This window comes from Ostrinia nubilalis, chromosome 3 (genome assembly GCF_963855985.1).
Source record: "Ostrinia nubilalis chromosome 3, ilOstNubi1.1, whole genome shotgun sequence".
Lineage (NCBI taxonomy): Eukaryota > Metazoa > Arthropoda > Insecta > Lepidoptera > Crambidae > Ostrinia > Ostrinia nubilalis.
Window position 1 is genome coordinate 3,563,657 of NC_087090.1, and position 23,249 is coordinate 3,586,905.

Genomic DNA, 23,249 nt, shown 5'->3' on the forward strand with positions numbered 1-23,249 from the left:
CATAGTCTAGTACTGACGTAGATCTATCAACGCACAGCCCAAACCACTGGACAGATCGGGCTGAAATTTGGCATACAGGTAGATGTTATGACGTAGGCATCCGCTAAGAAAGGATTTTACGAAACTCCATCCCTAAGGGGGTAAAACGGGATCCACGCGTACGAAGTCGCGGGCGGCCGCTAATTTCAAATAAATAGCATTTAGACAAAACTCGATGCTCAAAGCTCTTCCATGTGCTATTGATGCAAATGCTATTGATTTCCAGCGAAATCGACCACGGCCTGCATTCAATGTTAGTGCATTGTCCTGCCCGGTGAACAGACGACCTGATTAAGCTTGCGGGAAGCCGTCCGATGCTGGCTTCAATGGATCTGTACAAATCAATGGTTCGCCGGTGATTTCAAATTCTCAATTTCGATGAAATTTACTTCATCGCATTTCAGAGCGAAATTTCATTATTCGGTTTGAACGTTACTTTATTACAACAAACAGTTTAAAATGGCTGCTAATATAACAATCAATTATCAAATAAAGATTTAAAACTGTTAGGCTTAGTTGCACCATCTTACTTTAACTTTCACAAACTTCAAAACTCTGTCAAACTCCATATTTTTTAAAAAGCACCAGTTATCGTCATAGTTACCGTTAAAGTTAGGTGGTGCAACTCAGCTTTAGTGTTAGGTACTTTCTGAAATGTCAAAATAGCTTCCTCCAAAGATTTCCAGATTGGTTGTTTGGCAGCTACCTGCATCAATATTTTTCTTGCATTCTGTTACTCTAAACTTTATTTCTTAACTATTAAACTTAAATCTTTTGTTTCTTTCCTCAGGATCGTTAGTGTACTCGAGTAAACCCTCCGTAAATCTGAACTATAACTTGAAACATAAGTAGGCATTATCTTTATACAAACCACGGCACTTGGAACGCAGCCAATGCGGGCTTAAGCTGAATTATGGCCACCCCAATTACTGTTTATTTTGACATAAGTTACATAGTAAGTCGTTAAGAATAAGCGACTGAATAAAGTAACTTATGTAAGTTAATAACTAGCAAGCTCGAAGGGGGCAGATGGGAATAAACGTATTTTATTACTAATTGTTTCACTTTTTGTGTACGAGTAAGTGTGATATAGGCTGTTATGGAAGGCCATCCATATAAGGTTAAGGAACCTTGATTATAATAGAGACTTATCCATTTTGTAGAAAAGCAATATTCTTAATTATCTTTATTCATTTTTCTTGTTGCATCATTTGGGTTTTAGCAACTAGGATTTCAAAACTGACTTTGTGATCTTTGGAGTCTTGCAATTTATTTTTCAAGAAAAGAGGTTTTACCTGTCTTTTGGCTATGAGCTATGACACATCCTGTTTTCCTATTTTGAGCTTTTCTATATCAATCAAATCTTAATAAATCAAGAGTGGTTGGAAAATGTAGAAACGATAAAGAAAAAAAGTTGAAAATTCTATGACTTTATTAACCAAAGGTGAAGAGCCAGATGCTTAGAATCATGAAAAATCTATCTTTCTTCAGATTAACTCGTCTCATGCAGAACTTTTTAAGAGAAAAACCTGAAGAGCTCAGTAAAAAATATGACAGTGACAAATCAACTGATTCGTCATTAGCGGGCTGAGTTTAAGAAAAAACGCGTCATTAATCGTTTAGAAGATTAAATTACAGCGAAACGAGAATAAAACCATAACATAGATGAGTATAGTAAGTTACATTCGAAACAAAAACATAATAACAATAAAAGCGTGTAAGGGGTAAAGGCAAAAATACAGACATTTCTATAATTCAAAAGGCAAAACTAATTATACTACTCATCTTTTTGAAGTTGGTCTAAATTCTTAGATTTTCAAATGAAACAAACAAATTAAGAGGATCATTGTCGCATTACAGCGACTCAGATAAAACAACCTACAAGATGAAAGTAGCTTCATGTCTGGGCTTGCACAAACACATAAATAATAATTAACCTTGTCCCTGGTTAGCATACTTCTTAAGAATATTTCCACCTTATTTCAAGCTCTCCCGGTTCTATACATCATAGTGTACAATCAAAAATGCGATAATCGCATTACATTTTTTGATGCAAAATAGCACCACTAGATATTTGGGTTGGGCAACTAGCGAATAAGGCCGTCCCTGTCAGTTTCAGTGGTCACAAACACAATACAAATATCGCACTTACTGAGTTCCTTTATACTATGTCAAGTTGCCAGTGTAACGACTCCACTCGAATCTCTTGCATTAGCCGTAACTGGCCGAGTTTATTGCGATCTCATTCTGATGGGAAGGGGATGCTAATTTTTAGCAAATAAGACGACCTAATTTACCTGGTAATAGGTTCCATTTTGCAATGTTTGTTGAATTTGTAAGTGCCTGTAATTAATCAACTTTATTCCATGCCCAATCGTTTGTATGAAGAAATTACCTTACCTTACCTAGTAGTAGAGGTACCTTAAGTAATACAAGGTGGTTTCACAAACAAGCATTTCTCAAATTTTCTCAAATACTTTAAAGTAAAGTCACTAGTACATAAGTAGAAGATGTATGAAAATGTAAAAATAGTTTGTAGGGTGGTGTAGATAAGTGTGGTAAATAGATTTCCTAATATCATGCAAAGTTTAGTTTCAACATTGTTTAATACATAGTTCGCGAAATTGCTCAAGTCTAAAAGCGCGAACTAAACACACTTTCAACAGCTAAAACACTAAAGCTGGGTTGCACCATCTTACTTTAACTTTGAGAAACGTCAAAAATCTGTCAAACTCCATACAAAAAGCACCGGTTATCGTTATAGTTACCGTTTAAGTTGGTGGTGCAACTGAGCCTAATATAATTACACTCGCCTGAACCGCACAAATAACCTAAGTTCTCAACGCGATTACGCGACACGTTATAAATTTTATTCACGCTCTACATTCAAATCGGCCCAATACCTTAAGATCTCAAAGGGCTGTAAAAGTAAACGTTTTTCTAATAAGGGCCAATTCCCCGAGCGTGCGTAGGGCGCAATGCAGTTACGGTAGAGCCGTTTTTCGCCAGACGTGACGATATCGTTTCAGCGAAAGCACGGCCCGGGCCGCGCGGCTTTCGTTACGTAAAACGGGTTGAATGCACGGAGTGTAACCGGACTAACAGTTTGTGTGTTCGAAATTCAAAAGTGATTGTGACATGTGAAGGTTTGTGTTTGAATTTGGAATTGGAAAAATTATTTTCTTTTCAATTTAAATTATTTTCAGTCAGCATCATTAGTTTAATTTTAATTTTAAATTTTTCGATGGTAATTTTGGTGAGTTATTTAGTACATAAGTTACAATACGAGTATTAATATATTTTATTTGTACCTTATTTGGCTTTGGTATGCATTGGCTCGGCTCAATTTAAATGAGATTGAGCCGTGAAAACTTCTTTGATGGAGTTTTTGATTGACTAAATAACAAAATTGAAGTAAAGGTAAGGGATTTACATTAGTTACTCCAATCGGTAAGGATTCAACAAACGATTAATTATTTTTTTAATGAAGTAGGTACTTCATAAAACTTAAGCCTTAAAAGCGACACTAAAACAAATTAGAATTACTTTTTTTTAATCTTCGATTGCGATTACCAGCTTGCATAATTATTTTTACTTCATAAAAATTTACCGAATAGTAATAAATTTTTAATGCGTCTAATATCCTTTTAAGTAATCAAAAGTATAACTAACGAAAAAAGTACACCCATATCACATTACCCACTATCCAATTATAATATCCACAAACATTATTCATCGCGCATTATTCAAATCTATTCGATTCTTCGGCAATTTTATCGAAACCGCTCGCCGCCTAATTCTCCAAGATCCGGAGTCCGATTGCTCTCGATTTTTTGGTCGGAATTACTCGATTTGAATCGAGAATAACCGAATATCGATCAGAGACCGTTGACAGCGTTAACGGGAGCTGATGGATTGGTCGTCTCGGCGATCAGAAATAATAATCTACAAGAAATTGGCTGCCGAAAGCTGGCTCTATTCACTTTTAAAGTTTTGCGCACGATTGGCCATCAGGGTATATTTAAATTATTCATATCCTTTCAATTCATATAGCAAGGTTTTTATTTCACATGGTAAGTAGGTAATAATGTTTTTCTTTGCATGTGTTAAGATGGCCACGGACTGTAAAACACATTAATCACTATAGGTATTTAGTACAAATCGTTTATGTAGGTGTATGTAGGTTAGGATTTATAAAAAATATTATACATCAAGGAAATTGCCTTTTACTTAAAAGATTTAAAGAAAACTCAGTTTACAATATGAATAAAATTATTCTATTTAACGCTAATAATATTTTGACCCCTCTTAAAATAAAATTTTGGACATTAAAATTTATAGTTTTATCACGATATCATTTTGAACGTTAGGTGATGCAACTCAGCCTTAATGTTTTATGTGTTTAACTTAACTTTGGAGTCTGGAGTGCAGTCAATCCTGAACTTTCAACTTTCAGGTGTTTTTCCTTGCGGGCTGCCAAACCGTCTTTAATTGAGTTATGCTTTTATTTTGGAATGCCAAGCATCGAGGTTGCGCACGAAATCGATTAAAAACTTTTTTCCAGCGAGAAAAACTTCTAAAATTGATTCTTATTTTTTTCATAAACTTTCGATAGTGTGTTGTTTTAGCATCGAACGTATTTGAAACTTTTTTGTATTATCTCGATTATAAGATCCAGTTTCCACCAAAGCGGTGCAGAGCGGAGCGGAGTGTAGAAGTGTTTTTAAAACCCAAGGATTTTTTTTTTCATTATTTCTTCTTTTCTCCGCTCCGCACAACGCCGCTCCTCGGCGCGCCGAAACCTGAATTCTATAGAAAAATTTAACGGCCCGACAAAACTCCGAAACCGGACCTAAGATAAATAAAGACACACTCTAAAAAATTTAATTAAAAAAACAGTAATAGGTTTTTTACATTCAACTTCGAAGCTTTAATCTGCATTTCTTAATTTAGATAATTTACCGATTATTCTTTTTGCATCATATCATGCAAAAAGCACATGATCATGCACCTAGAACCTTTTATTTGTAAGAAAATCTGAAATCTGAAAAACCTACCTTTGTAATGCGGCGATGCTTGCCCGGACCTTTCAGCCCTAAACAAAATTAAATTTCGCACGCCTCGCGCACGCCACATAAGTATGAACACACCTTCATTGCAGCTTCAGCCTTAAGATTGAAGACGAATACGGATCCAAAAAATTTAGCCCCCATCGATCAACGTTTGTTGGCAGCCAAACTGGTTGATAGATCGGCTGTTTTGTCCTATTCCAACTGCGCAGTTTAGACAGAGAGATGCATAGTAATCTATTAGAGTATTAACTCTTTTGGGAGGCTGTAGATAGTTGCCAGAGATTAGGTTGAAGATAAAAGCTAGACGAAGCCTTAAGTATACACATCAATCTGGCAATTTTGTAGAAAGATAAGTGATCCTAGAGGCAGTTATTTAACTATTAGAGCGAACCGTCACGTCTATCACAACAAGCTTCTAACATTGAAAAAACTGGATAGATTAAATTTCAAAAGGGCTCTCTTCTGGCTAAGGGATTTCTTTTATGAACATAATACGTTTTTAATATTATTACCTACCTCATATAACGCAAGGTTCTCAAGTCATTTCTCTGTGAAAACCGTAAAAAGAGTTTAACTGAACATTATAAAAAAAAAACTATTTTCAGATACTGAACGGTGTCCATAATAGAAAAAACAAACATTCATTTAATTGCCACGGAATTGGATCAATTCAAGAAAATTTTACGTGTGCATTCACCTTTATAACCCAACGCCCCTGAAGTCGGTTAAAGCGGGCTATTTTTATACTATTTTTGCTCGTAAATAAGAGGTTAATATGTAATTTAAAACTTTTGATTCTGGAATGTTTACCTAACACACCATTTACTTCAGCATTTTTCTCGTGTACACGTACACCAATGAGTTATTATTTGAACGCACTAAATTTAGCCACTCGATGCGTAGTAGACCGATTTTATTTCTGATATTATCATTTACGAAGCTGGTTGGTTCCTTATTTTGGAAAAAAATGTTGTTTGTTACTAGTATGAAAGTAAAAAATGGAGTTCAAAAGTTTTTTTATTCATTTTGGGTGGATCACATTTCAAAATTTATGTAAGTTGGATGGTGATTTAATTACTTCTTCTAATGAAGTATGTATTCACTTTAGGCATGCATCGTGGCATCTTATGTATTTTAATTTTTGTGTGATTTTGCGATTTTGTGAAAATATAGACTGTTGCGCTCCCGAAAAAGTGGAACCATTATGTAGGATACCTTCTGATAAAATAATCTTTATCTTATTTTAAGGACTAAATATAAAGACACAGTAAAAATATTTGCGGATATTATGCGAAAACCAGTCCATACAATACTATGTTTCTACCTCAACTTATCATTGAGACAAACGCAAATCAAATCCAAGATGACAAAACAGTTTCAAACGTAATCGAATATCCATTACGTAGAATCGTACTGTCATAAACAAAGCTACCCCATGTCGGTTTGCAAGTAAATAATATAATTGTATAAACCTTGTGGTGAACCCGGGACGCTGTCAGTCCTATCGCCCACGAACAGTACGTTGGTATTATGTCGAGGACAATTTGATATAGCTATGCAAGTAGGTATCTATTTCAATTTGAGGATAGGTACTTTATGGATAAATAACTGCCTCTGTGGTCAAATTCAAATTCAAATTCTTTATTGCTCCAATGTTGGTATATAAAAGTTCTTACATATAGACATAGGTCTAGTGGTAAGACCACCTGCTTCAGACGCAGAGGTCTCGGGTTCGATTCCCAGTGGTGGCAGATTTTTCTGTTCGGTTTGGTTGGTGGTAGGGCTTGTTCTAAGTCCGCCTGGCTACCTACCACCATCTTACCTAAAGTCTGTCTCCATAACAACAATGTTAACAGCATTATTGTGTTCCGGCAGTTAGAGGTAAGATAGCCAGTTCCTCATGTCGTCATGGGTCGCACGTGTGGTTGAAGCTTAAGTTCAGTTTTATTAACCTTTCAAGAAGAGAGCGTATCTTCACCTTAAAGGCCGGCAACGCACCTGTAACGCCCCTGGGTCTGCGGGTGTCCATGGGCGACGGTAATCACTTACCATCAGGTGATCCGTCTGCTCGTTTGCCTCCTGTCAAATAAAAAAAAATAAGTTGCTTAGATTTTAGCCGTTTCTATTGTAATAGGCTACTAAAATCGCTCGAATATTTAAGGAAAATAGGCGTTATCGCCTAAGACCATGACTTACCACTTTATCTTTAGTCTTGATAACTTAATCCCAAATTACAATACAATACCCCGATAGTATTCAAATGGCTTTATCATGATTATGGATAGAACAAACAGCTACTAGTATTGATCCATTTACCATGATAGAACATCCTTGGTTGTAGTTACTGTTTAAGCAAATAGATCTTCTGACCTTCGATTTCCAGATGCTCAAAACTTTGTGTTTCATTTTAATTTCATTATAAAAACTCATTTATTTTTACAAATAGGCTTTTAAAAAGCACTTTTACACGTCACAGTATTAACCCTACCACTGCTTCGGGACAATATTTGAGTGGGCCATGCCCTATGGTGTTTCATGAAGATTAACAAAAGAGTTGCTCAGTTGCCACAACGCGTTAGAATTTAGGAGCAATAAATTGACGATTTGCAAGTTACTAACTAATTTAATTATAGTCCCAATAGATGAGGATGATTTGATTACAAAAAGAAGACGCTATTATTATAAACTACATAAAATATACCTGCTTAATCTAATATCGGTATCTTTTAAAAATATACTCGATTACATTACCTACGTATATGAAGTGGAAAATTTTAATAAATCGCAAAGTGGGCCAATTGAAAATGAAGAATTATCGGAGTTTTCCCTAAAAACGAGGGAAAACTTTCTTTATAAAAGTTCCGAACCAATTTTGGGAACAATGGATTTTTCTCGTCGCAATAGAACTGTTTTTATTTCACTTCGCATTTTCCGCGTCAAAGTGTTTCTTCATCTTGTGTGTTATTAGTAATTTTTCGTTTGTGTGTGATAAGAAAAAAAGTGTATGAAAAGAAAATAATACGAGTTTCGTGGTTACTTTTATTTTTTGATAAGTAGTTTAGCTTTAGTTTTAGTTTAATAGACGTAGCGTGGGCAGGCCTCCTACTAGGTGGACCGACGATCTGGTAAAGGTCGCGGGAAGAGCCTGGATGCGGGGCGGGCCGCGCAGGACCGTTCATTGTGGAAAACCTTGGGGGAGGCCTTTGTCCGGCAGTGGACGTCATTTGGCTAAAACGAACGAACGAACGAAGTAGTTTAACGTTTCTCCTAGTAAACTTTAATGCTTATAATACCTATAAGTCACACCAGTCGATTAGGAGCCTCGGACTACAAAAAATAAGTTTAAAATGACGTTTTTTAAATGATAATTCTTTTCTAATTAGGTACAAACTGTAACATTCAGAAACGAATAAGTGAGTTTGTTGTAAATGGTTTCAATTTATCCAAAAAGCATTTTATTTACTAAATATCTATAAACAGAATTTACGTTACTTTAATTAATTTTACATGTACCTAATTGTTTAAAATCTATGGCAATTAATTCGAAAGTTAGGTAAGTAAAAATTACGAAATTTACGAAGAACTCGTAGCGCATTGTGACCTATACAAGTATACATACATTGCGATGTTTGTATTATTATTCATCTAGGGATTAACTACATATTCTTCATGAATTTTATTGGCGACAATATCCCGGTTACACCGAACGGGCAGAGTCCCACATAATCTCGTTATATCACCAAGATAAGGCTATTCCCGGGAGGAGATGCGATGACCACGGGTTCACAGAATAAGTAAACGGACAAAATATACAAGGTGTGTAGTTAATAGCATGCGCAAATGACGTAACATCGAAAGTGCTAAAATGCTTGAAAAATTTCGTCCACAGCTGGACAAACAAAGGTCTAGATGCTTTCCGCAACTTTAACCAGAGCTGAGTGTGAGTTTACATTAAACGTCCTCCCTAGTGAGCGCTTTAAAAAAATTTATGAAAATGTTAGTTCTTGAATGTTTCTGCTAGGGGCGCTGTACAATCCGTCATACCTACCTACATTTAATGTCATTTTTTTACGCGCTCACTAGCGCGTTTGATGTAAACTCACACTAAGCCCTGAGATCGAATGAATGGCCTGTACTAAATGCAGAAGAAACGTATAAAATAGATACCCAATTAAAACCATGTAAAACAAGCGATAGCTTCAATATCATAAAAAAATCAAAAAGTGTTGTCGTTTAATTGGATTTTCCACAGTTCAATTTAATTAAGCTCACAAAGCATTCTCATGTTTGATTTTTGTCTGCAATAGATTCAAAGCACAAAAAAAAAGATAAAGTAAGCTCATAGCAAGAATTATATGAAAGGTTTCAATTCAACTAAGTCTGAGTTGCACCATCTTACTTTAGATTTTACAATCGTCAAAAATCTGTCAAACACCATACAAAAAACACTGGTTATCGTTAAAGTTACGGACAAAGTTAGGTGGTGCAACTTAGCCTAAGTCTATTCGATGAACTTATTAATCTACTTATTTATCTAACTTAGATTTTAACTGAACTAAATATAAAATATTTTTTCCTTGTTCCTTACAAAATCCTTCTCCAAACATTTCCACAATGACCGGTGCTGCGCTACCCGCATCCAAGTGCTTCCCGCGACGTTAATCGGTTCGTCGGTTCACCGTACGTTTTTCCGTCTCGAGAACTTTCAAAATTCAAGTTTACAAAACGATTTTGTATTTGAAGATATCTATCTATTTATTCAGAAAATACTGCAGAAAAATCTGCAATCTATTAATCGATCGCTCCCGCCCCGAACCATTCAAGTGATCGCCAGTATAGATATTATCGACTCGGTTTTTCTCGATATTCCAGCGACACTCGATTTTATCAGAATTGAATCACATGTACCTACAGTTGCTAACACACAAGAAGATACATTGTTGCAAAGTGACACTTAATACAAATGCATTAAGATGTCTTATTAAAATATTCCTTTTGGATCTATTTAGTTAATTACAATTTAGGTAATTCCGAGCGTCACATACTTCATATTACAGTATGTATGTGACTCTGAATCGCTTTAATTAATTAAGCTATCAACTTATACGGTGTTTAATTAAAGTTTCATACTCTTGAAGACTGAGTTAGTTTCTAACTGAACGCGTTTTGATTTCGGAGACGAGAGAATGCCATTGCCAAGTAATTTAAAATTATTAAAATATTATGTATGACCTTCATTATTGTAAGTCGTACTATTATGGGTCTGATAGACCATAAGCCAGCGGGCTTTTGCTAGTACGTAAATAATGAAAATATTCCGACCATTTCTTATCACCCTGTATGGGTGTAATGAAGTTAACACAATTGTTTTTCGGGTTTTCTTTTATTTTTCATAATTTTTCTTTGCATTAATTACAGCAACATTACAAAATGTCGTGTAAGTAATTATTTTTAAGTGATTCAAGGAACTACGTGCCATGAAAACGTAACCGCGAGACATTTGATATTCCAAAAGCGCTTCTTCAAAGCAGGCTCTACCTTTTACGTATGAAAAAATCACATCAACCTCCCACAAAAGTACCATTTTCCTCATTCCATTTTAAGCTTTATACTTATGTTATAAAGCTGAAAATCTTTTTCAGCTAGTGCTGTGTAATGCACCACTGAAAGTAATCCCATAAATAGATTTTGGCGGCGAGAAAACTGTTTATTATTTATCTGGTGAAAGACGTATTTATTTAGCTTTAGTACGCCTTCCTGCTACTTTTATGAGGTCGTCGGTCCACCTAGTGCGATGCAACGGGGCAATGTGGAAATCATTAGGTGGAGGCCTCTATGTTCACTGCTCAGTCGTGGACGTCCTGTGGCTGAAATAATGATTTGTTGATATTGATGTATTCAATAAATATTAGTAGTTGATGAAAATAAACTACATATATTTTTCTGAATTTAACTACATTTTCTGCTTTATTATGTTAGGTAAATTGAATTAATTTAAGCAGGTTTTAACGCGATAAGCGGATAGGTAACATTGAAATAACCTGTATTTTCCTGACAAATTGTTCATCAATCTCCATCATATCTTCAATATTGAAAGGATTATCCAATTTGATATGAATAATAATCACCATGTAGGGCGTAGTAATTACTTTATATTTACATTGCTGCTAATTTTCATACTTTTTTGTAAAAACGGAAAAGGTCACTTACCATACTATACTCGTAGAAACTATGGCCGAAAAATGTCGTAACTCATACAAACTCGGGGCGTTTCAGTCATAAAACTTGTATATAACAGCTTTTCGTTTGAGCAACATTGTACTTTTCGATTGTATTGGCACTGCCGTTTAACGAGACTTAAAGTAAATTTTCAGCCGTAACGACCTACAATTTCAGTTTTATGTTGTGCAAAGAAACCCTTTTTACCGATTGGTGTTACTTTGTTGTGTGTTTTTAAACTTTGTTGCACTAAAGCCTATAATTTTGTATCACACATTTTAACGTTACATATTTTCAGCTATTTGGTTGATTATTTTATCAATCACTCCAGAGTTCCTAACGTAAAGAATATTCGCGCGCTCACGAACATTCAAAGAATAACCATGTTTTGCAGCTGTGCACTTGTCTTGCACTAAAGTATGTAGGCAAGTACCTAAACATGGTGAACATTCGCGCGCTCACGAACATTCGAACGAATAACCATGTTTCGTGGCTATGCTTATAAATTATGTGACTTGGCTACCTGCTTGGCATAGCGCCATTGCGGTGCACCTCCAGACTTCGCTACAAAGGCGTCTGATGTGGTTATGCAAACCATTTTATTTTCATAAAGGACCCTTGTTAATTTTTTTAGAGTTAACCCTTTTTTAGTTTTGTAAAAATTAAGATTTACCTACTTTGACATTGAGAAGATAGATCTTTGTAAGACAAACTACGTTTTAACTAGAACTAGATGATTGAATGATGATATTTTTAGATAAATATCGTTTCACAAATTCTTACAATCTCATCTTTCCAACGTAAAAGGATTTTTTATCAAAAGCCATCCACGAATTGTTAGTAATTGTGAGAGAGCAATTTCTGCGAAAAAATCTGGCCACTTAGATCTGACTTTGCGCACTTAAACTGAAAAGATAAACGATTTATTCTTGCTGAAAGGGGTGTACTCTGTAAGGTGATATAGATATCCGACCCAATCTATCCTTCTTACTCCCATCAGTGTGCTAATATATAGCGGGTTCGATTCCCGCACAGTACAAACATTTGTGTGCATGAACATATTTGTTTGTATTGGACTGGGTGTTTTCTATGTATAACATGTATGTATTTACAAAAAAAAAAGTATTTAAGTATGTTTATATCTAGTGTCCGACCGAAACTAGTTTTACGACCGAAACCGAAACCGAAAACGAATTTCGGCAACGGTGTCTATTTCGGCCGAAACCGAAACCGAAACCGAAACTTCCTTACAAGGCTCATATTTTGAGGGAAAAATAAAGAAAACGTTATTATAATCTTTATTGTTTTCTCTTTAAATTGCATTAAAATTGAACTTATAAAGTGCCTTTTTACTCTAAAAGGTATCAAATTATGTATTAAAAAAGAAAAAGAAGGATTTATAGTCTAGATTTTTTTTAATTACTCGCAATATTCAGGACATCTACATAACCTGTCCCATGGTCGGGTCTTTTACCTTAATAATTTCTCAAAACAAAATTGGTAGTACGTAAGTTAGTATCTAATGTACTTGCCACTTGGATACCTTGGTGATAAATACTAAAATGAACTTTGAAACTCTGAATCCATAATATTATCACCATGAAATGCACTATAGTCATTACTAACTACTTAACTAATGTTTGTTTACGTATAGCATTTGCGAACCAAAAAAAAATATTATAAGTTAGATTAAACTTTATTATACTTTTATCAGTCATATTGAATTATTTTTTTTATGTTTACACCCGCTCTTGTGTTATAATGACATAAAACGAGATAAAACTTACCAAATTCGAAATAAACCACTCGAATACTCGCCACCACAACAAAACAAAACTAACAGCAAACAAACAAGCGAGCGAATCACGACATTGGCTCTGATCGGATTCATTCACTCATTCAACACGCCGAACATGACCGATAACAGCGCGGAAACTCCCGAATGCACATTCGGTTTCGGTCGCAGTTTCGGCAAGTTTGCCGCCGAAAACGAAACTAAACCGAAACTCGTGTTTTTACCGAAACTCAACCGAAAACGAAACCGAAACCGAACATTCGGTCGGACACTATTTATATCCGTTGTCTAGTACCCATAGTACAAGCTTTGCTTAGTTTGGGACTAGAAGCGCAGTGTAAAATGTCCAAGGATATAAATATGAATGACAGAGATGAATAGAATCGAATAAAGTTGAAATATTGATATCAGGATTTGGCGTAGGGTCTCAAGGGTTCTCTTACACAGGATAGCAAATACACGAACGCGTTTCAAGCAAAATCGGTAATGTGTACACAGGTAATAAAATGATTCGGTTTCCTGGCTCTACAGTTTGATCAATGTTTTACAAGCTCCGGGGCTTATTCGGTAAATAAAGTGGTATATCAGGTAGAATGTTGATTTTATGTGCACTAAGTCTTTTCTTTTCAGCCAGGATTACTGGTACTCATAGTAATCTTTCAGGGTAACAAGTACTTTAGCTTTTGTTTTATCTTTCGTTTTGGTTTAATTTTTTTTACGGATCTCGTAAATAATTTTGTGCTTACACAGTATAATTGGCAATATGTCCAAAGTAATCGAAGTATCAGTTGTAATAAGTAGGTGGTGATGGTGTCTTATGTTACAGCCTGAGCTGCTTAAGTTTGTAATGGGTGTTTGAATTAGAGCTTTAGTTTGTGATTAGTGTTTAAATCACTTTGAACCTTTCATAAAAGGGGGCGTATATATATTTCACTGACGAATCGACTTCCCTAAGTATATTATCAAAATATAGCTACTAAATCAGTATAAGGTGTCGTAGCTCCAAAATGCGTGTAATTTGAAAACTATTGCTTGAGCATGCGTGTTATTACTACCATCAATCGACAAATAGCATCCGGCATTACTTGCCATCAAATATAGAGATTACCACGAGACTCTATTAAAATAGTTTACAATTCCTGTAAAATTATACCTTCTGTGAATTATTAAAGGAAATTGAATTGATTTGAACGTTTTGCTAACTCTGGCCCTATAAATTTATTTTGAAGGCCTTTTCTAAACAATCTAAACTACTTTATAACATCTATTCGCAAAAAAATGTGTAGCGTTTTAGCTATTTTTCATGACCGATGCAGTCTCGTAGCTAAACCGAAAGCTCGAAAGTTATAATTTGTCTCTCTCTTTCTCTATGCATATTGACGGTGGGCCCAGTTGCCGGAAGAAACAATATTTTAATAATAATTAATTTCAGTATTTGGCTCGTGGACCAAGCTAGAAGTGGGCCAAGTCGCCAGAAGACTCGCTAGGGATCTAATAAAGGCTTCTTTTCTTATATTGCGTAGAACGTAATGGTCCAGCGTGTCAAAGTAAGTAAGTCAACGTTACATGACTCGACACGGCTTAACGTGCCAACCGGGGTAGGTACGAACTTTTCCTTATTAACTAACTAACGCCCGTTACAGTGTAGAATTGGAAACCATTTTCCAGTTATTTGTTCAGTTAACCAATAAAACGTCCAGTGGATCAAGTTAATCTAAGAATGTAGTTGACACTTTTGTTCATGAATGTACAAATAATACAATGGATTTTCTCTTTTCTTTCAAGATGTATGAGTTGACAAAAGAAAAATAATAAAAATATTCATGTGGACAACTAATCCCGCTGGTTAAATTTTGAGCGGTATGAGTTGACCACAGCTGTTGAATGCTGTTGAATCATTGCTAAACAAATAAAATAAAATAAAGCCTCAATAAAACGTTCTTCTTTCTTTTAATAGCTAATGTATTTGATATCGAAAATCTTAATTCCTTGTACATTATAATAAATATAGGGATTTTGTTGGCTCCTTTAATTTAATTAGAATCAAGTTATTTTTCTTTTTTATTTATTTTTACAAGTACCTATACAATATCGGGGAGTTATTGTGTTATCTAAGAATCGAAGTCTATTAATCTTAAATTACTACAAAACAGAACTGCAATAGTCAAAAAACTTATTCAAAATAATTCTAAGTTTAACTCAATCCATTAAGGTTCAGAATGGTTTAACTGCACGAGGGGTGATGTAACTAATGGTTCAGTCAACACTTTTGTGGAGGAAGGTGTTAGGTTCCACGACAATTTTCGGGAAGTCGGAATCTTATAAATAAATCTTGGTCGGTTTATTAGATATTATACTTTTATGTTTTACTTAATTTGTATTTAAATGGAAGGATGTTTCAACGATTTAACCGATTTAGATGCAGTTTGCTGTTGTAGAGGGTTGTTGATACGGTTGTTCATTGGCAAAATTCTTATAATCATGTTACAAAACGATGAGTAAAGTGTATTCAAAGTACTAAAATTCAACCAAATCTGAATCTACACTTGGTATGCAATTCTATATGGCAGTAGTAATAAAGAAACCAATTTCGTCATTTAAGGCATAGAGCCAGTTCACACCGGGCAATGCCTATTTACCATTTGCAACTTACATAATATTATTATGTACGTACATAAATGGTTGCTTGTTAAAACAAATATACATCTACGCAATTTCAGATTTCTGTAGACAGCTACAATACACGAGACCTTTCTGAAAATGGAATCAATTCGTCTGTGCCTAGATAAAAATGAAACCACTCCGACATAGGATAAAGTGAGCAAAATTGAGATCTCTTTGAAAGATTGGAAAAATATACGGTGTTCTTCGTTGGGACAGGATTTTACAATAGGATAGAAAATGTTGATTCGCTTAATCCACGGTCTCAAGATTTTTTAAAGAAAGATTTAGGACATGTTTTGCTCGACATTGACGATAAGTAACATGTTTAGATTACATAGTGTTAGCTGAGGAATGCGTCTGAGGAGGCGGGGTTTGGCTGTGACGTCACATGGCGTGATCATGGCCTGTTCGGAGGGGCGCGCACGCCGCTGGGAGCGAACGGGCTGGCGGAGCTCACTTTTGCTGCTGCTCTCGGATCGGACGGACGTTCACACCCTTGCTATTTTATTGTGTCGGAAATATTAATTATTTTTATAAGTTATTGTTCTTTTGTTATAAATTAAACATTTTGATCGTTAGAAGTTATTTTTTTTAAGTAATAGCCGTCTAAAACGCTAATTTCAGAAGTGGGATAGTAACCACGTCTGTGTTGGTTTTCTAGACTGTTAGTAGTGCAGTTTAACGGTATTTTTGTCATATGAACGTTTTTAAATGACCACGGTGCGCAATGTCTAAAGAGGGTAGTAAATCTCGGAAACGTGGACGTTCTTCCGCTCCAAATATCGACGAGCAGCTTCAAACGATTATTTCTCGTTTGACCGCTTTGGAAGATACTTCCAGGAGGCCCTTGAGTGAGGCCAACGCGTGCGTTGGTTCACCTGCGCCACCACCGCCACCGCCCCTGCTCGATTTGTCGAGTGAGTCGACCACTTTGGTGGCCGCTCGCGGTGATGCGCGTGGCGAGGAACGTGTCGGGACGTGCGCGGACGCGCCGGTGCCCAGCGTGGCTTCGGGGATGGCGAGCGTAGCTGCATCGCTGCCGTCGAGTGCTCCAGCTTCGAGCGCTGAAACCATCATGAGTGAGGTAGCAGACAAGCTTGTCACCGCCATCAATGCCATAAACCCGGTAAGATCCAACCATAATATTTATATTTCGTGTTTTGACCCGTCGTTTAATGATTTTATTGTATGGTGTGACGAAGTTGATCATTTGCGTAATATTCACGGATGGGACGACCGCGAATGTTTAGCACGAATAGGTAATTGTTTGAGAGGCGATGCCCGCGTGTGGCTCAATGAGTGGACAACGAAAGATCGTTCTTGGTCCAATTTTAAGCGTGATTTTCAGGCTTTATGCCCACGTAGGGTAGATGTCGCAAATATTCTATTTGATGTGATGCAAACTAACTCAGAGCGCTTTACTACATACGCAGAATACGCTAGGCGTTCGTTGTTGCGGTTGCGCATTGTCAGTGGGTTGAGTGAAGAATTAATAACTGCAATTATTATTCGGGGAATAACGGACCCGCAGATTCGCGCGGCTGCGACTAATGCCAATTTGCTACCCGGTGATTTAGTTGGTTTCTTATCGATTTATATCAAACCCACTCGCAATGTTCCACCAGTTCGTACACGGCCACGTGATGCTCCCAATAATGACTTCTACGATAATAATTTAAGTAAGAGGGAATACCTTGGTACGAAACCCACATGCTTTAGGTGTAATAGTTTTGGCCACAAACAGTATCACTGTCCCAAACGCGTAAAATCGAATGATTCTTATGACAAGAACCTAGTCTCGACTTCAAACTCACCTGCTTCAAATAACGCCCTGCATAAATCTGATCCATGTAGTTTTTGTAAGAAAACTGGGCATAGACTTGAGGACTGCTTCGCAAAACAGCGCAGTGAGTCACGCGGGAAGTTGAATGCTAACTTTTGTCGTGAAAAATAAAATTAATGACATACATAGCCGCAGCGGTTATTCAAGGGGTACCTACCCGTAGATATTCTGATAAAAAGTGGCTCGCAAAATGTTGTCTTTAATTGCTGAATTAGTTGTAAAGCATTTTCAGTATACCCTTAACGCCGTCTTTTTGTACATTACGCGGATTTATGCGGCATAGGTAGTCAAAAAGTTAGTTGAGACCGTTGAGTTCTCCGAGATTTCTCTCGAAGTCCCTGATCGATATTTAAATAGTACGCCCATCATACTAGGTTCAGATGTAGGCACTCAATAGAGGTGCTATGATGGACTCTGAACACTGCTGGTTTTCTATTGACTTATGAAATGTATATTTCTGGCTCTAGAAGTAGGACTAAGCTTAGGACGAACGATCAGTCACGGTCAGGTAAAGCCGAGCAAACACAAAATAGAATCATTGGTCAGAGCTCGAACGGTTATAAGAAGTATGTTGTTTTAAATGTAGGTAGATGCTTTTACTAAATATTGTTTGCTAGCTTCAACTTTAAGACAAGACACTATTGAGTTAAAACATGTTTTCGAGAACGCTCTTTCGCTATTTGGTACGCTATTTCGCTATTCAGTACGCTATTGCGCTATTTGGTACGCCTCGCTTAATTGTAGCTGATCGATGACGAATGTATTAGAGCTCTTTGTTTACAAAAATTGGATTAAGGACTTGGGTTGTGAAGTTCACTTTATTACTATAGAAATGCACCAAAGTAATGGTCAAGTTGAGCGGTATTGTCACACTGTTATGAATATGATTCACATAGAAACAAACTTCCGCCATGAAAGTTGGTCTAAAATTATTTGGAAACTATAGCTCAACCTGAACATCACAGTGCAAAGATCTACTCGATGTTCACCTTTGAATTTGTTAATTGGCAGCAATGGTGTGACGCCTGTCATACGATCCGTGGTTCGCAACATCGCGATGGATGCAGCCAGCCCCAACCGAGAGTCCTTGCGCGAACTGGCGCGACAGCGCGCTAGTGAGCTGTTGGACGAGAACCGAGTGCGCCAGGATGCTCGTGTGAATGAGCGTCGCCGAGCACCCCGGTCGTTTCAACTCAACGACTTGGTTTCGTGCGCAAGACAAGCCAGTCCACGGGGCAAGTCAGGCTCCGATTGGTCACTGGGTCGCATGGCAAAACTACACAAGCCGTGGCCGCATGGTTTTGAGGCGAGAAGAATGGACCCCTGACGTGTGTATGGCATTCTACGACTGTGAGTATGTGGTTGAGAAGTGCATGGCGCGCATCCCGAGGGCTCTGTGCGAGTGTTGAGTAATAACCTGAGGGCTCTGTTATTCCACTGTTGTCTGGTACACCCATGCATTAGGCATCCTGAGGGCTCTGCCTGTGGTACATCCTGAGGGCTCTGTACGTGTGTATTGACTGTTGTGGCACCCTGAGGGCTCTGCCAATTGTATACATCCTGAGGGCTCTGTATATTGTGTTGTTGCGGTAACCTGAGGGCTCTGCCGTTCGTACACCCTGAGGGCTCTGTACGGTGACTAGTATCTTGAGGGCTCTGCTAGTTAGGTGGATATTTTTGTGTTTGGCATCCCGGGCAATGTCTTACATAAAAATAAACACAATTTGTTGTTTTATGAGACGTGATGTCTTATAATTGGATGTTGTTTTATAGTGTTGAATGTACTCTAATGCAAACAATATCGTTCATAGGTAACGATGAGGAGGCACATGACAGTGCCTCTTACACCGAAGGCGGGACAACGGGAGGTCTCCAAGAAGTCGAAGCGGAGGTCCATGCTCAGCCACCAAGATCACGCCGCACGTCCACCCAGCCAACGCCACCAGACCCTGATGATGCTGCGGTCGAGGACGACCCGCTGTCAGGAACGGCCGTGTTAGCTGAGGAATGCGTCTGAGGAGGCGGGGTTTGGCTGTGACGTCACATGGCGTGATCATGGCCTGTTCGGAGGGGCGCGCACGCCGCTGGGAGCGAACGGGCTGGCGGAGCTCACTTTTGCTGCTGCTCTCGGATCGGACGGACGTTCACACCCTTGCTATTTTATTGTGTCGGAAATATTAATTATTTTTATAAGTTATTGTTCTTTTGTTATAAATTAAACATTTTGATCGTTAGAAGTTATTTTTTTTAAGTAATAGCCGTCTAAAACGCTAATTATAGATATATTTTAATTAAAAAATGAGGTTGAATCTACTTCAGAATTGATCTTTACCCTCCTAACGACTCACTGCCTAACGAGTATTAGCAAAAAGTTGGGGAATTAGAGATTAAAACATGAAACTTGGGAAATTATATGCCATAGAAACTGCCAGATAAACTGATTTAATAAAATAATCAGTCGTTAGATTTATAGTATATTCTAAGGGGAAAAATAATAAGCATTAAAATATGTTGTACTACATAAATGAAATTCAGTAAATAATAATTTACTGGTAGAAAATGCTTTACAGTATGTATTCAGTCCAATATTAGTATTTGTATTAATGTATGTAAAAATGGCCTAGCTTAATCTACTTATTGCTAAGCGCATAGTATAAAATCTTGTCTAGAACGCGTCAATACAAATTTCAAAATAATTTAGAAATTTTTCGTATGACTGTACCGATTTTGGTCTGAATAATATATTTTTCTAAGTTATCTATGAGTGGTCCCAGTTGCCGGAAGAAAATTATTTATTTTTTTCGGATCCGGCGACTGGGACTGCGGTCCCAGTTCATTGCGGTCCCAGTCGCCGGAAGCCTCAAACCTACGAGTACAACTATGTTATGCCCGTTTTCACCATCAATCCCTAATTTTTGAGTGACCCCTATGAAAACGAAATTATTTTTACCATAGGGGGAGGTCATTTAAAATTAGGGATTGATGGTGAAAACGGGCATTAGTGTCTAGTTTTTGTGTCGTTGCATTGGTAAGTCTTAAAATATAAACTTATATCGTTTATTTAGGCACAAAACACAAAATGACGAGTACGATTTGTACTTAGGTACCTATTTAATTATTAATAACAATCACAGAAAGGGTGCGAGTTGGTAAGAACCTAAAAGGTCATGTACACACAACCTGCAAATACATTTATGAAATTAATTGAGTTTCCAGATAGCGCAATTGGGTTTACCGTTTGACGTAGGATTCGTCGTGTATTTCTGTTTTATTTTAGAGTACTGTAGGGAAATGTTATTCAAAGACCAAACCTTTTATTCATGAGAACAGTGCGTTAGCACCGTTTAAGCTAAATACTGATTTAACTCCTTTTATAAGTATTAACTGCTAATTTTAGTGTACTTTTAGTAGAATGGATGTTTTGTATGTACGATATCACTATGTGGGAGGGAGAGGGAGAGAGGATAGAATGTAAGAGAGGGGAGAGTGGAGAGAGCTATGTTGTTCTAAATTGTTTTATTTTATAATTATTGTAGATTTTGCGCGGTAGAATCACAAAAAATTTTTTTTTACCTTTACTACCTTTTGTCTGTGCAACAAAGTTTAAAATTCTATGTTTTTTAATTTAAAATAACTATTTCTAAGTTCACGCTTAACCTCCTCAAAGTCCGTTTCATCCCAAATGAAATTATGCAAACGTCCTTCGGTAACAATTCTGGGAAACGAAAAATTCCCAATTGACGTTTGATTGCTGCCATTCCCATGTTATTAGCAATGTCTGTGTTCTATAATGAAATAGAGAAACAGTAAGGCTGATTAACTTTTATTGATTTTAAGTCTGATTAAAACTGACAACAACGGGTCTCACAGGCGTCATTAAATTTATTAAGACTAGACCCAGACCACCAATTTTTAGTTGGCCGATAGTTGTGCCCGATTTTAAATTGTATGAAGAATCGGCCAAATCAAATCGGTGTAATGTGCGCACTTCCATACATGCCCATACTGATCAACTGCCCGACTAAACTATCGGCCGACGAAAAATCGATAGTCTGCGCCTAGACTAAATAGTATAATGAGTACTAACAGCTTGACGTTTTGGCTATGCTGCTACAGCTATGATCACAATGATGTATGTGTTATGCTCAAAGGTAAAATAGAAACTAATTACAAGTTCAAAAATCCTGTAAAACAGTGGAACTATTTGATGACAACCTGTCCGTTGAGATATGGTTAAACAACGCGTCGAGGTCGAATAGCATGTCAGCCACGACACGAATTTCGCTGTGGTATCATCAGAGTAAATACAAATGAGAAGGTTATCTTCATAGAAACACACCGAGCGTGGTTTGTATGTGAGCGCGCCAATACGTATGCGGCGCGCACGCACACACTGACAAAATTTATCGTGGATTATCGGGGAGTCAGTCGTGGTTGCGCCGTTTATATTTTTTACATTTTGTATTTAAATTGAGTAATGCAGTTTTGACGATTGAATAAACTATAGCGAGAGCGACACCCCTACGTGTTTAGGCTATTCTATCGCTCGCTCGGGGCTCGGATTGGCCTTCTTATTTGTTTTTTCTATGGTATCATTCTGTGAATGCCACAACGCGTCGTGACCGTTTTCATTAGAGCCAAAACACGAATTTTACGTTGTAGATCTTTTCTGTGACCACAACGCGTTGTGAGCTATTTTTTCGCTCAATGAGCGTTATCGGTCTTGAACGTAACAACGTAATGGAAATAGAAGAATATCTCATATAGTTCCAAAATACTGGACTGTCCTGTCGATGACATTGACAGTGGGGCGCCACCGTCAATACCAGATCGCTGGTTCAGATTTTTGCCATGTTGGAAACCATATAGTTGAACGATGGTAGCGCCCCCCTGTCATTGAGTTTGGCGGGACAGTTCAGCGTGGGTCATCTATACCTTGTGTGAACAGTTCTGACAGCTGTCATTTGTACACATGTCAGACAAACATTTAAACACTATTAACAACTTGTATTCCTATGTGTTTACGTGTTAAAGTGTGAACCCAGTTTTATTGTAGCGTCCGACTCTATAAAGCTCGACATCCACGGTCAGTGAAACCGATCAGTTGGACTGACGTACATCCAAAAAGCATACAGTGTACATTGAACTTCAACTTCAACTTAAGCTTTCGCACACACGGTGAAATTTTGGATGTACTACGTCAGTTCAACTCATCAGAATATCCTGAACGCATATGTGGGAGTATTCAGTTTAAAATAGAATCACGTCCCTAAACAATTACCAAACATTAACTAAAATCCTAAATAAACCGTGTTGGTAACGCGAGAGGTATCACGTACCACTTTTATGTATGGGCACTCAAGTGCCTAGTCACATTATCGCTAATTAGATAGTCCGCTCGGCCGGAACTGATACCGGATAAATTTAACTGCTCCTTTGATGAGCAGTTCTATGTATAATAAGCCACAACCGCCAAAGTACAAGTGGGCAGTAAGTTATTCTAAGCCATTTGGGCAGTATTGCTTAAATTCAGAAACGTACGCGTAGGCAGTGCCTAATTGAGGAAAATTGTTGAACAAAGTAAGTGATTGAAAGTTTGTGTAAAAGTAGCATGTTT

General features: G+C 37.2%; 1 protein-coding gene across 2 annotated transcripts in view; it reads left to right on the forward strand.

Annotated features, from left to right (window-relative positions):
- Nucleotides 1–3,064: 3,064 nt before the first annotated feature.
- Nucleotides 3,065–23,249, forward strand: part of LOC135087598 (dual specificity calcium/calmodulin-dependent 3',5'-cyclic nucleotide phosphodiesterase 1) — a 276,250-nt gene continuing 256,065 nt past the window's right edge. For both annotated transcript variants that reach the window (XM_063982325.1, XM_063982326.1), the window contains exon 1: nucleotides 3,065–3,185. The gene's annotated coding sequence lies outside the window, so the exon portion shown is untranslated. The remainder of the gene's footprint in view (nucleotides 3,186–23,249) is intronic.